The sequence below is a fragment of the Apostichopus japonicus genome, chromosome 18 (assembly GCF_037975245.1).
Source record: "Apostichopus japonicus isolate 1M-3 chromosome 18, ASM3797524v1, whole genome shotgun sequence".
Classification (NCBI taxonomy): Eukaryota; Metazoa; Echinodermata; class Holothuroidea; order Aspidochirotida; family Stichopodidae; genus Apostichopus; species Apostichopus japonicus.
This window is the reverse complement of record NC_092578.1, coordinates 12,901,655-12,915,308: the sequence shown is the minus strand read 5'-3', so window position 1 is coordinate 12,915,308 and position 13,654 is coordinate 12,901,655. Positions and strand designations below refer to the sequence as shown.

Below are 13,654 nucleotides of genomic sequence, written 5' to 3'. Positions count from 1 at the left end.
CGTAAAACTGCAGTGTGGTTTTCATGATGCTACATGAATAATGTTATATGAATGTGACACACTATGCTGTAGCGTATAGCCAGGATAAGCAACATACTTCAGAGAAGTCCTGTAAAACGCATTGAGATACGACAAACAATATTCACTTTTGCAACTGATAACCCACATGGACGCTGTCATTGTATTCAGCATACAGATTGACCTCTACCAAATACAGCATGCTTCTTCTCAGGCCTCGACAAATATTTTTGAAGTACTCACTATTTGGGGATCTTGACTAAACAAATACCCGCAAAAATGCAAAATTCACTCGGCACTATATGATTGGCTGTAGTTGGCCTACAGATACATCAGTACTTTCTAGGAACAAAGGTAAGGCACTTGGGCAGACACATGGTGCTAAGTAATTGCACATTGGAAGATTATCTTAATGTTCATTATGAAATTAAACTTTTTCCACATGTCACAGAATCATAAATAAGCAGCTCGGCCTACTGTAAAGTCTCAAACAGTTAAATATATAACATTTGCAAAAATACCTACGAAGATAGCTTAGCTTCTGTTACATTACAGGGCTCCTCTATGACTAGGCATGTACTATACAGTCAGCGGCGTAGCTACGGGGGGTGGGCACATGCCCCCACGACAAAGCCGTGACCCCCCAGGTGCCCCCCCCCCCCCCAGGGAAATTGGCCCAACTTTTGACCAGTCTACTGATTTGGACCTGGCAAAGGCAGTCGAACTAACGGAGACACTTATTTCACTTCTAGAGGACCTGCGTAACAACCCAGTATCGTTCGACATACTTTGGGGAAGGATAGAAAACACAGTTGAGGAGCAGGGCTTCGACATTGCTATGGCCGATCCAACACAGAGGTAAAGGAAACGTAGGCTACCTGAGCACTCCAGAGATTCCGTCATGTTGGAGTCTGTCGGAAATTTGGGGCCCTGATACTTTTGATTTTTGACTCTGATACGATGGGTACAGATGTGAAGGATCGAATCCGAGTGAATTTTGTGTATCCTGTATTGGACCGCATCATTTCCGAGTTGAATCGGCGTTTCAACAAAGATGCATGTGTAAAGCCGGGGGTGGTAAGGTTGTCGGTGTGGTGACGCCCATGGGGGAAGATGAGTTGACACAAATGACTGAGTCAAACAATTGGTATTGTAGTAGGCAGTGTGTATTAATTGCTCCTCTCTAGCGAGCTCTCATAGAGCTTTTAACCTGCCACGCAAAGGTGAAATAAACATTTTTCTGAATCAATGAAGTGTCGCACACACGAGTAATATTTTCGAGTACTGAATAGTAAGTGAAAGTGTTAGAAACTGTGAGGGGTGTCCAACCCTCAACCAAAGAAGCTGTGGGAAGCCAAGGAGTTAAATAATGCGTATTCCCCATCCTCCCCTGCTTTAACTAAGTTTGTCCTCAAACTTTTAAACAATCAGTTTGTCACATATTCTTGCAAAATACTTATCACTTACATATATATATCGATACTTGAAGAAAGTTAGTAAAAGGTGAACAATAAAATGGGATAGCAAGGTTTTGTAAAGATAAACCCCCAAAGAATTGTACAGAGAATACGTAAGTGCTATTCCTCTAAAACATGAATTTTCCATAACTGTACGAAACTAAAAATGTTGATATAATGTCAAACACATCTTACTTTCCAAGACATTAAGGTTACAACTTTGACTGCTTGGATTTTTCAAACTAGGAATGTAGTTAACAATTTCCTCAAATAAAAAGATTATCCAAACAGAGTTTTGACATATTTTCAATCAAAGGCACTAACCTCAGCATGTCCATGCCTCTGTCCATGCCTCTGTCCATGACGATGGACAGAGGCGAAGCTCCCGACGATGTACCATTTTGGTTCTGCCACTTCCATCTGCAAGTTGTATTTGATAGACACCCTCATCGTTGGGTCTTGAAAATGACCTTGTACACCTTATGCCCCCAAGCATTTGCCAACTTGTGTCGACCAGATGGATGACTGCGAAGGTATACCCTGGCGCCAACATTTAAAGGTTTATCCTTTGCCTTCAGGTCGTAATGTTCCTTTCGGGTTGTAGCAAGTTTACGGATAGACTCCCCTGCTTGTTCGAATGCTCTGGTTAAGGCTTCAGTGTGGGAGGCAAGCCATTTGTGTACTACAGTTCCTCCTGCGTTGTCGACCTCTCCAGACGAGTACGTACCCAACAGAAAAAAAAATCCACCGGCAACCGAGGGTCCCTACCGAACATGAGATAGAAAGGAGTGAACCCTGTGGAAGCATGCTCAGTTGCATTATAAGCATATGTCACCTCAGGCAAGTGTTCCGACCATCGACATTTTTGTTTTGGCTCTAATGTCTTCAATAAGTTGTGTAATGTTCGGTTGAACCTTTCGTCGTTTTTATCCTCAGATCTTACTCTTTGAACGCAAGGAAAACCGAACCAAAGCGTGTAATGGGTGTTACATCGTAACATGGTGACGGGAAGTACTAATGGTTTACACACAAATACACTTAAACAGTTCGAAAAAAAACGATACTTGGAATAAATCTATATTGGAACAATTGTTATTTTTATTTATTCTCTCTGTCGTATTTATTATTAAATATTGCGTTATATGTACGTTTATCGGCGAGTAATATCGAGCGGAATAGTCAGCTTTACCAAAGAAACATAATAGTTCATTCTTGATTCGACCACTCTCAAAACCGCAGGCCGGTCCCCTTTCTCTCAGCATGAACTTCCTATACACTTACATATAAGTATGTCATCCACTCTTGTACGGGCTTCCGAACAACTCCCCTTGGACGAATCCCCCCCGGACGATTACCCCCCCCCCGGACGATTCCCCTCGGACAATTCCCAATCCTGGCAATTGTTCCCCACAGAATTCCCACTCCGGACAATTCACAACCATGATAATTCTCCCCCCCCCCCTGACAATTGCCCCGGACAGTTTTCCCCCGGACATTCCCCTCCTCGGAAATTTCGACGATCGATTGACAGCCGATGTAGGCGGGGTTTAGGCTATTAGTCTAGTAAAAATGGGGGTGAACCTAGAACTAACTGCAACAGTTACTGACTTACGGAAGTATACTACTGTTGAATGCACCATCAGGGGCGTGTGCAGGGAGGGGGCCTGCTCGAAAATGTTGGCTAAATAATGAAGATAATTTACTACAACAAATGGCATAATATTGCACCAGTTTGCATCTAAGTACACTTCCTTATTAAAATATCTCTAAAAGGGGAGGGGGACACCCCCTCCACTTAGAACCCTCCCCCAGTATTGCAGTCACTACATTTAATCACATGTTGGACCCCCCCCCCCCCCCGTGGAAATTTCTGCACACGCATCTGACCATCAATCACAAGTCGATCAAAAGTTTAAAAAGTAACATTTTGGCTCATAGCTCAAAGCGCGAGCAAAACGGCGAGTATTTAGAATGGTTGCATTAGGAGTCGTATATAGGTCATGTTGGAGTGAAAGTTTATGATGTAGCCTACATCAAGGATGCGTGATACCAATGATGAAAACGCGCGCGAAGCGAGCGAAAAGTTCTGATATCCAGGTTTCATGCATGAAAAATGCGCAAGGTATCACTGACAGCAGAAGTGCAGCTAGTGAGCGTAGAGAAAATGGTGTAGTTGCTGGCTACCATGCATACGAAGTGGGCCGATGAAAGGACTGTCACCAAAACAGTGTCGCTAGTGCGGCGAGCGAAGCCCTAGGAAAATGTTGTGGTAGCTAGATATCGTGCATAGAAAGGGAGAAAAAACTATCACGCTTATCAACCTAGCTAGTACACGTGAATCGCGCGAACAAATTTGGCAAAAGTCAGTTACCATGCATGCAAAATGCGTAAAATTTAACGTAAAAAAATTCTATTCTAATCTATCAGTTTCTACTTTGAACACCAGAACTTGGTATTTTAATCTTTACTTTGTGAGTGTGCGGAAGGGACAGGAAAAGGGGAGGGCAGAGGGGAGGGAATAGGGAGGGGGTAGGAAGATATCCTGAGTCTGACTGAGTGCGGTAGAGGAACAGAACAAAAGAGCAGCACTGTTTCAGTAAAGACCGTTTCAGTACATAATGTGATGCAGGCAATTGAAATGAGGTAGAATTATCAGACGGCCTCTAACAAAGTTACTGCCAAATCATAATATACACAGAAAAATTATAAGAAAGGCTGAGACAGAACTATATGGTGATATTTCTTCCATCTGTTGTTGTGTCCATAACTAGGAGTAAACACCACATATTTTCATTAGGACTCCATCTGTGTTTAATTGTCTTTAATTGGCTTCAACTTGTAGATTGATTTAATTTGGGCCAAAATCACTGTATCAGTGCTTATACCTTTCTTTGACGATGGCTTGTCTTTTCTTCTAAGTGTCCTGACATTCAGCGAATAATATTTGGAAATTTTTAATCCATCCCCTGCTCTCCTCCCTTTATAGCACAAATAGAGTTAAGAGGTCAGCTGTTTATCTTGTATCTTTTTATTATTTATATTGAACAGCTCTGGTTAAGTGCCTACTTATATTATAATAAGCACTGTAATATATACCATGCTTAATTATACTTCAAGGAAATACTTTTAATCATCAAAGTCTTAGCATAAAATGACAAAGTTATCAAATTCTGACACAGTATGCATGTAAGTCTAGGTCTATGGTTAGTCATTACAAAGTGTATAAAGCGTTATAATAATAGTAATAATGGTGATTTAACACACACACATATTTAGGCGGAAGGGTGTTCATGGAGAGAAAAGGTATTCACTCAAACCGTCAAGGTATTTATAAGCTGTACCAAAGCACAGACTCTTGTCTTTCTGCGTACAAAATAATACTCCCTGTGCCATTGCGTAGAATCTACCGAAGCATAGTATTTTACACAATATAATCTTGGTCCAGGCCACACATAGTTTGAGATAATTTTTTTCGCGGATCTGGTCTGTGCAATACAGATAAACTACCGATACATTTGAAAAATTAAACAAAATACCTGATCTAAATGCAAAACGTCCGAACAATAAACTCACACTGAAGGCGAACAATTCTCATTACATACTCTAAACTTTCCAAATGTTGCTTACGATGCTTCCTATTTTTACAGTCTCGCTGCGCTCATTTTCTTATGTAACGGGTCCTTTTTAATCCTCACGTAGCCTATGACTTTGAATAGTGTGACTTTCAGCTGGGGTTTTGATTTTTGGGGGAACCCCCAAGAAATCTCTCATGATGCATATTCATCAGTCTGAAAACCGTACGCGTCCATTGTGGCCAGATTGTTGGCGTCCAAAGATGGGTCGCAGGCAGTGACGTCGCTAGAGGGGGAGGGGGGGCGTGGGGGTGTCTCACCCATAAACTTGGTAAAACTGACGATAGTTGGAAAATTGGAGTGCGACAGTCGGAATTTCCGACTGTCGCACTCTAATTTACCTAGGCTTATTCATATATTCCTGTACTGTCAATGACCTAAAAATTAAACAAATCGGTCAAAATTGACCTTTAATCAGTCATATTTACCACGTGTTCCTTGCCACTTTGAGAAATTGTTTCTCGCGATCCTTATACTCCACCATACAAAACTTCGTGTAATTTTGAATACTCTAAAACCAAAATGCCTAATAGAACTACCGTACAACGTTCGCCAACTTCAATTCGGTTTATTTATGTACTTATTTTGCTATTGGGTGGGTTGACCCTGTTCAATAGCTTCAAGTAAGTTCAGTATATATCAGTGACGTAGCCAGGGGAGAGCAATGGGAGCAACTGCTCCTCCCCCCCCCCCGCCCCTTTCACTGTCGAAAAAATGTTATAAACTGTTGGTTTTTTGTATGGTATTTTGTCAGTGCTCTTTTGACCTTGTTACTCGTCAGCTCCGTTAACTCAAATATAATCGTCGTAACATTCAGCCTACTGATTCATCTACTTAGTTTGGCAGATGCAATTAGCTAACCCTAGCCTATAGCCAATTACCAGCCTACAGTTGGCCACTGCGTAATAAAATAAATATAGCCTACCTACCCGCACTCGATGGAAAGTTACTAACTGTATGCACAACGACGACGACAACGGGCGTTCTCATCCTTTCTATGATTCGTCATAAGTTGTTGCACGAACAGCATGTTATGAAGCTAAGCTATCAATCGTACGTGATACGCGCTTCCTATTAATAATTATTACACTGCTAAATATGAAAGTTTATATTGTCCATCAGTTAAGTTCGTCAAATGTATTAAAGTCTAGACATTGGACAATAAACAAGAATCATCCTACTGGAAAAATTGTAAAAGAGCACTATGTTTGTCTTTTTGATATAATATGTAAAAGAACATGTAAAAGAATTACTTAAACCGGAAACAAAATCTGCTGATAATATGATATCATATGATAATTATGAAACTGGCAAAACATTGCACCAGATCGCATCTAAGGATCTTTAACTTATTGATGATCACCTTCATTTTTTGTTGTACAAATTATATTCTTCAAAATATCGGCTTTTCCAAATTCCATTGGGCCCTAGGCTAGGTTTAACTGTAGTTACAACTGATTATCTCAATTGTACAGTGGCCGAGAAATCCATGATGTTGAGAAACCTCTCGATTTTACCAACAAGGCAGCAGTCGGAATTTTCTGGCTTCAAAACCCATCCAGTTGGAATTTCAGCCACTACACCCCCCCCCCCCCCCCTAATCGCCAGACATTAGCTACGTCCCTGGTCGCAGGTTATATGTGGTGAGTTGCGTATGGCAAGCCATGTGGGACAAACACCGCATACAGTAATATATATATATAAACGCACTTGATATAGACAACAGCATGATTTAATACGTGTATATATTCGAATTAATACGTGTATATATTTGAATTTAATCCTAATATGTATTTGAGTTATGTACGTGATATATTCGAATTAATACACGGATATATTCAAATTAATTCGCGTATATATTCAAATTAATACGCGGATATGTTACGCGGTGTTTGTCCCACGTGGCTTGCCATATACGTTTGGCCTGGGTGTACGTCAATAGAGACTAAATTCGTAATCTCTCATTTATTGCACTGGCGAGGCTTCCAAGTGATAACTCGTTTGTGAAAGCTATAAGACATATCAGTTATTGCCTGATTTAATACGCGTATTTATTCGAATTTACGCGCATAGATTCGTATTTATGCGGGGATATATTATGCGTTGTTTGTCCCATATGGATTTGCCATAGTCGCTAGGCCTTTTCAGATATTCTAAACCAGGCAGAAAAACTGCATGTTGGTTTCGATGATGCTACATGAATAATGTTATATGAACGTGACACACTATGCTGTAGCGTATAGCCAGGATAAGCCACATACTTCAGAGAAGTCCTGTAAAAAGCATTGAGATATGACAAACAATATTCACTTTTGCAGCTGATAACCCAAATGGACGCTGTCCTTGTATTCAGCATACAAATTGATATCTACCAAATACAACTTGCTTCTTCTCAGGCCTCGACAAATAATTTTTAAAGTACTCACTATTTGGGGACCTTGACCAAAAAATAAACCCGCAAAAATGCAAGATTGCCTCGGCTAATATGATTGGTGTTCAAGTCTCCATATAGTAGCATAAGCGTAGGAGGCGGGGAGGGGGTGAGCTGGGGGGCTGCAGCACCCCAACCAAAAATGTTTGTGAAAATTCGGGCAATATGCTGATAACTTTTCGGGCACCTACTGAAAGAAAAATAATTTGCAAAGTGACTTTCAATGGTTAAATTGATATTATTATGATCATTATTATTGTAACTACTTCCCCCAATAGTTACAACCAATATGGGAGGGTAATAATACGGCAAATGATTGTATGCTAATAGCATGCGATATAATAACCGATGCATGCCTATGTGATATGCACATTGACAGGTTGACCTCTACCAGTAGAGGTCACTGGTAGAGGTCACTGGTAGAGGTCACTGGTAGAGGTCACTGGTCGTGCCTTACACTCCGATCAGGGGGTCAGGGTTCCATAACAACTCCCTGCTCCAATAACCAGATTAGAAAGCACACAACCAGCAAAAGATTTCATTTTGCAGCCGCCCTGGCGTCCTAGAAAGGACATGTCGTATTGAAAACATTTCATTTTCATTTATTGAAACCAGTATAAATATAGCATATTTATAAAAAGGAGTACACATGTCAAACTCAAAAATAAATAAATATGAAAACCATGATAGATAAGATGTTCAAGAGATTGCACAACAAGAAAGCGTTAAAACTATGTACATTACTAGAACTAGGTGAAACAATTAAAGAATATGAAAACCGTGGTAGATAAGATATTCAAAAGATTGCACATCAAGAAAGCGTTTAAACTATATACATTACTAGAACTAGGTGAAACAATGAGTAAAATTAAATGAAAGGTTCCAAAATACCAAATTGAATGTAAATTGCAGCACGGTAGATGAAAGAGTTCTTATAAAGTTGAATTCTATATTTTGGCAAGATATGAGGGTTCCTAAGATTCCTGGTAGCTTTCACCAACAGACAATTAAGTGGCCCATGTAGTGGGTGATCTTTGTCATCTCTAATTTTATTTGTCATCTTTACAAATTCATTCTTTGCAGCTGTGTTTACTTGATCCTTCAGTAATAGCTGGCTTACATTCAATATACGTGAAGTATACTTAAGGAATCTCATCAGTCTATGCTTGTCAGAAGATGATATAAAGTGATACCACACAGGAACAGCATAAAGTAAATGTGGCAGAATAAAGGAGCTGAACACATTTTTCCTTGCACCTTCATTAAAGAATGACACAATATAGGCAAGACTTGAAACAAAATAATACACTTTTTTCAAGATTTTCGAGATATGCGACGTGAACGTTAGATTATCATCAATACATACTCCTATAGGTATTCAGTTCTTGATGTTCGTTCTACCTCAGATTCATGTATGGTGACACCTTGTGATCTTGCAGACAGAAGACCTTGATGTTTATATTGATGTTAGCAAAGCACATTTCCTTCGACTTCTTAGCATTTAGCAACAAATTCTTTCTATCACATGTTGAAACCACGTCGTTGACTGATTGCTGATAGTTCAGCTGATCATTGACACATGAACTCTTGGATATTTTGCATAATATAGCAGTGTCATCGGCATATTTTGTGATTGAGATATGACCACGAGACTTGATTTCATCCGTATATAATGTGAAGAGTAAAGCAGACAATGGACCACCCTGAGGCACTCCAACTTTAATCTCTGACCTATCAGACAACCCATTCTCCAATTTAACGTGTCTTGACCACCCAGTTAAGAACTGAGCAAGCCAGTGTAGGAGCCATGGTTCAGTGATGAAACCTGACAGATCTGTAATTAATTGATTTGGTAGGACGGTATTGAAAGCACTTGAGAAATCTAAGAAAAGCACCTTTGCTATTGTGGTTTCCTTGCAATTTAATTCTGACACAACCTCGTGGATAAGTAACAGCACAGCATCTACACATGATACACCTTTTCTGTAGGCGAATTGACGCTTGTCCCCAAATTGATTGATACTGTCAGTTAGTCGTGGCAGGAGGATCCTTTGCATACTGTTAAAAGCAATACTTGCTAGGTCAATTGGTCTAAAATCATTCACATCTTTGGGATTCGCCACTTTTGGTACAGGTGATGTTAGTGCTGTTTTCCACAGGTTAGGGATCTGACTATGTTGTAAGCTTTCTTGGAAGAGTGATGTGTATATTGGAGCTAATTAAAAAGAAAAGAATTTAAAAACCCACCACGGAATTTTATCTGACCCACAAGCAACACCCCTTTTGACCTTCCCAAACTGTTTCCTTACCACATTGACATCAAGTTCATGACAACCCTCATTCTTCTCAGGTAGGTATAACGGTATATCTTTACTTATTGAGTCATTAAACCGTCCAAAATAGTCGGATAGTTCCTTCCCAAAATCTGCATCAACCCGCCTAGGCTGGTCATCTTTAGTAAGGTCTCTTATGGATTTGACGACATCCCAGAATGCACGAGAGTTTCCTTTTATTCCTCCAAAGGTGTCACTTCGCAGATTGTTTACGTGCTTATTGATTTCCCTCTGTATCCTGTTCCTGGAGATGTTGTCTTTGTCCTCGATGGCCTTCTGTTTTTGCTTTTCCAGTTGTTTGATCTTGTTGTCTGGGGGGATTCGCTTCATCATCTCAGCAGGTGTTATTTTCTTCATTGGTATGCATACATCGCTGACGAATCCAATGTAACTTGAAATGACGTCAGTTAATTCGTCTGGGTCATCGCAGCCTTCACGAAATACATTCCAGTCGGTCGTTTGAAGCATCTCTTGCATGCTCCTGACGTTATCAAATGACAAGTCCTTCTGTGATCTACTTCGTCGTTGCTTCTTAGCACGATGCTTCTCTGTGTACTTCGGGATGAGTAGGACACTGCTGTGGTCGGATGTGGATATCGGGTGGGATTTCTTTACATGGTAGACGTCACCCGTGACATACACGGCGTCCAGGACAGAATTGGACGAAGGGAAAGTAGCAAAATTCACCAGATTCTTGAAACCCATTGTCTCAATACATGCGATGCTTTCTCGATTGACATCTCCAGCAATTATGAAGTGAGTTCGTGGGTTTTCCTTCTGGAGCTTAGTAATTGCTGATTTCAGTTCTTTATCTGCAGTTGAGAAATTTGATAACGGCCTGGTGTATACATTCACGATCGTTACATTCGACATGTCGCTGGGGAGGTATCGTGGCCTGGCTCTCACGGCAAGAAGCTCAATATCCGGGATTGAAATACTACAACATACCTTTGGGTAGCTCACTGCCCAGTCTTTCCAGATATACGTTATCAATCCACCGCCATTTGCCGAAAATTGTCTGTCATGGCGAAACATAAAGTAATTTGCCAAACAACAAAATAAATTAATTTTTGCAGCCGCCCTGGCGCCCTAGAAAGAGACGTGTCGTATTGAAAACACCAAAATCAATTTTTAAAAATCACTGAAAAGAAGAGCATTCATAGTGAAATTTTCATATTAACTGTGAGAAGATATACAGCTCCAACCAAACTCGGTAAGTTTCTTTCATATTTTCATAGTTTCTATAAAAGCCTATAGTTTCACTACTGTATATATAATAAAATATTTCAACTCGATTCAATTTGCAGCAATTAATTTTCTTTGACTCTCACAATTTGTATCCTCATTAATATTTCTTTAACTCTTAGACTGTATCCTTCATCCAAATTAAGCTTAAAGCTCTTTTGTACAAATAAACTGCAAGTAGGTGTCTCCATCAGTGGCAAAATCGTTTCAGAATGTACCTAACGATTGCAACACATCTCATCATTAGTACAGACCTACTATTATATAATATTATCTTATGTTTTCATATTAGATGTGTGTACATACTTTCACTATTTCTTGAATCACTGCAGTAAGTTAATCAATAAATTGCCGACTTATCGGCCACCAAATTTGGATTGCTAAACTTACTAAAAATATTCAAATTTTACTTTTCCCGACCTCCATAATGATTCCCATGTAGACGTTAAGGAATGTAAATTTAGTCTATTCAGGACATTAGTAAAGCAAAATACTAAATGGATAGAAGTAAAAGTTTTTTCTCAAGTTTGAGTAAAACTGACAGTCATTTTTGGACAGGGAGTAAGAGAGGGGGGGGGGGGGAGGGGAGGGGCTTTCTAGAATATTTGTGTGCAATGCTGATAGTATTCAACAACTGTTCTTGTCTCATTTCGAAAACCTGGGAAAAGATTCCCGTTTGTGCTTTTTATTTTGAAAGTAACTTGAACAATACGATACAAGACACTTCTCATCATTATTACATATTAACATTTTTTCCCTCTCTATTTATATTATTATATTTCATTCTCTATTTCTTGTTAAACTTTACACCGTTTGGTGTGTAGCAGGTCATCATAGTGTATTTCAACGTTTAGCGACATATCGAGCGCTCCAAACTGAAATCATAAAAATGTTTTAATAAGATCTCTATGATACATTTCTGAATTTGGTCGACAATGTATATGATTGCCCTATTTTTGCGAAGCAAAAACAATGCTACATATAATTGGTATTGTATAGCAATTGACCAAATTTATGTAGCAATTTTCGCCCTGCAATAGAATTGCACATTTTGTGACTGTTGATTTCAGTATTATGAACTGGACATCAAAATCTACTAATACTATAGAGTTGTATATATGCAAAATATAACAAAACAGATTTTGGAATGAACATCTTTTTGTTTACCAAAAAGAAGCACAAATTCTTCACAAAAGAATCAAAATTTCTTCCAATCCTACGATGATTGAATTTGTTTGACTTTGAAAACAAGTAAATAACATTTCAACCCCGCACGGCACAGTTAACAATATTTCCATCTCAGAGATTTTCAAGCTAAAAACAGTCAATGATGCATTTACAAATTTCCCGTAATTTGATTGGCTAATAGTCCCTTAACCATTGTCTGAAAACATTCTTGCATCTATATATGCAGCTCATGATTGCAGCTATATTGTGCAGATATCGGTTGAGTTGTTCAGCGATTTTAGAATTATGTCGGGTTTTGATGCAAATATGAATGAATCATATTGCAGCTCGCCGTTTGTGTTTTTCTTCCCAAAGTATTTGCAAAGAATAATGCCCATTGCCGACGGATCCTCGCTGTGTGTGTGTGAGGGGGGGGGGGGGGTTCACTCATTTGCAATTACTGAATAAATAGGCAAATATACTGCATCGCATTTTACGCTATACATTTTGCGATGGGATGCCGGTCAATTCGTACGGTGTATGACTATAGGCCTATTTTCAGTTTGGGTGAATTTGCTCACGTATATCAGACAGGGATTCAGGGAAGTGTGGGATTGTTTTCTTCAGAAATGTTCCGGTAATTTTGTGCCTTGCTCGCTCAAATAAAAGTCCCACGTCCCACTACCTCTCTCTGTGTGCGCATCACTTCCCCCGACTCAATCTTCAGCTATCCCTGTGAAATGTGTCTATATATGTCTCTTGAGACATAAAGTGTGTTGTATAAGTTCAAACAAACACCTCATTTCTTTATTTCCTCAGTCAAGCAGAAGACAAATTTTACTCAAGATGAATCTGAAGACGTTTGCCTTTTTCTTGTTGGTGTTGGCGGTCGTTGCCGTATCAACCATCAGTAAGTGCTTTCATAAAATGCAGGCATAACAGGCATTGGCGTAGGAGCCCAATTTGATTGGGGGGGGGGGGGAGGGGCTGTAACGACTTGTTCGCGCGCTCCGCGCGCGTTCAACATCTTAATGTACATATCATATAGGCATTAAATGGTTAGTTCATCGCATGCCAATTACATACAATCATTTTGCCGTGTTATTACCATTTTTGGGGAGTCGTTAAAATAATAATGATATTAATAATATAAGTTTAATCATTGAAAAAAACATTGCAATTTATTTTTCTTTCAGTAGGTGCCCGACAAATTCTCAGCATATTTCCCGAATTTTCACCAACAAAATTTGATTGGGGGGCTACTAAGACGTAACCACTGCAAAGGGTACGGTCTATAGTGTATTCTTCACATTGTCGGCAACTTTAATGTCGCGTTGTCGAATTTCTGCCCCTGTCTGCCTCACATGGTCG

General features: G+C 39.6%; 1 protein-coding gene across 2 annotated transcripts in view; it reads right to left on the bottom strand.

Annotated features, from left to right (window-relative positions):
• The window catches only part of LOC139958779 (post-GPI attachment to proteins factor 3-like), a 42,380-nt gene that overhangs the window by 14,787 nt on the left and 13,939 nt on the right, over nucleotides 1-13,654 (bottom strand). Inside the window, exon 1 of one of the 2 annotated variants that reach the window (XM_071956118.1) lies at nucleotides 5,103-5,173. The exons of the other annotated variant lie outside the window; for it this stretch is intronic. The gene's annotated coding sequence lies outside the window, so the exon portion shown is untranslated. Of the gene's footprint in view, nucleotides 1-5,102; nucleotides 5,174-13,654 lie in introns of those variants that run through there. 2 annotated transcript variants of the gene reach the window in all.